The sequence below is a fragment of the Carex rostrata genome, chromosome 21, assembly GCF_964058835.1.
Source record: "Carex rostrata chromosome 21, lpCarRost1.2, whole genome shotgun sequence".
NCBI lineage: Eukaryota > Viridiplantae > Streptophyta > Magnoliopsida > Poales > Cyperaceae > Carex > Carex rostrata.
The window spans coordinates 4,073,712-4,075,945 of NC_135938.1; positions in this window are offsets into that span (position 1 = coordinate 4,073,712).

The following is a 2,234-nucleotide window of genomic DNA, read 5'->3' on the forward strand; positions in this document are numbered from 1 at the left end:
AACATATATCACATAGCACAAGCATATCTCTCTCTTTTCATTATGATAATTAATTTAAAGATATTTTTATATGACTAATGCAACATGATTGGCTAGGAATAGTCACAAAAAAAAAATTCAAAAGGTTTGTTTATCTGGGGATAATGTATAAGAATATAAGAATCTCAAGGGTTGTTTTTGCAAAAACAAGAACAAGGAATATATAAGGGTTTAATGTTCTCTGGGCTTAGGTCATAGATTGGGCTTTTTGGGAAAAAGGTCTATGAACAGTACATATCTGAGGAATTGGATTGGAATTTCATTCTCATTTATTTATTCGAGGAGCAGGTTTTTGTTTGAATTTCAAAAAATATTGGAACGCATGAGCATGATGCATGAAATACCAAATATATGTATTTAAGTTAATCAATTTTTATTGGTTGAAAAAAATAACATATTTAAGGATCCATTTTATAAAATTGGAGCATAAATAATTTTCTTTTTTTTTTGGCAATGTTATATGGAGTCTGGCTAGTATGACGTCAGTGTCATTTCAGCCTATATAACACCAGCTCCAAATCCTACCGAATTGATTTCAAACGGTGAATCCAAACCGTTCAAATCCCTCTATTTCATTAGTTGTGTGTTACATGCAAAATTTATAATTTTTCAAATTTATTTAGTATCAAGTCAAGCGGTCAAATGTACGAGTTTTTAAGTTAATTTTAATGCATTTATTTTTCAACATTTTTGACTGCTTGATTTGATACTAAAATAACTAGAAAATATTAAAAAATTGCATGTAAATGCATCACTCATAAAATAAATCAGTTTGAACGTTTGAATTAGTCATTTGAAATCTATCCAATTAATTTTGTAGTTGGTGTCATAAGACACCGATGTCATACTAGCTGGACTATATTGGAGTCATATGATTAGAAAAGTTTAAGAAGTTTTAAGAGTATTTAAAATAATGATGATGCAAAATAATTAATGGACATTAACTTCGAGCAATATATATTAAGTTGGCACACTGACGAGAATTAAATTTTCATCTAACCAAGCAACTGTAACTCGGAATAATAAATTTCAATCTGCTGATATAATAACCTAGCATTCAATTAATAACCCTAAATAAAAGTGGTTAAATACATTGACCCTTTCTTAAGGGGGAATTCCACGTATACCCCTTAAAAACTTCAAAATTACTTATTCTTCCCTTTAAAATTTAAAATTACATATTCCCCTCTAAACTTCAAATACTCACAAATTTACTTATTTTATTGTCTTTTATATTAAAACTCATTCTAAATTTATAAAATACTCATTTTACCATTTATTAAAAGCATATAAAGTCTATCAAACTGAAATTTGAATCTGAACAATTCCTCTACCGTCCAAACGGCTTTTAGATATGCGCACGCAAGATCAGCACAAATCTTGATGCGAACACGCACGTATATTGAAGCGACGTGCACAGATTTTAATGCGATGAGCACAGATCGGGATTGCTTTAAGATCCATGCAAGCTAGATCAGCACAAATATTGAAGCGCTACGCATAGATCTTAATGTGATGTATGCGAATTGAACGGCAGGGAACCTTTTAGATTTAAATTTGAGTTTGATGGGCTTTATATGCTTTTAATAAAGGATAAAATGAGTATTTTAAAATTTTAGAATGAGTTTTAATATAAAAGACAATAAAATGAGTAAATTTGTGAGTTTTCTAAATTTAGATGGAAATATGCAATTTTAAAATTTAGAGGGGGAAATACGTAATTTTCAAGTTATTCAGGGGTGTACGTGAAATTCCTCCCTTTTTTATTAAGCCATCTTATCCACTCTCTATTCCTAGGTAGGTACCATATATACTACATTCCATCATGAAAAGTACCAGAGAATATACATCAATCTTTTTATATGAAAATAAATATACATGTACATTTCACAATGTACAAAACAATGAATTAAGATGAAGTACGGTACCTGACCATGTAGAATGAAATGATCTGAGTCATTTGTTTTAATCTGGCCTGACTATCAAAGAGGAGGCCCTAACCTCTATTTTTCAAATGAATTCCAGAATGATTTGTTTGGTCAAGTACTGATTTATGTCAACGATAAGAAATTATGTAGACTCACAATCTATCAATCTGAACATGACCATAGAAATTATGCAGGTTCAATATATATCTATCGATCTGAGCGCAAAAACTCCGCGTTCTACTTTTATTTTCTGAATTTTCTTGTCTA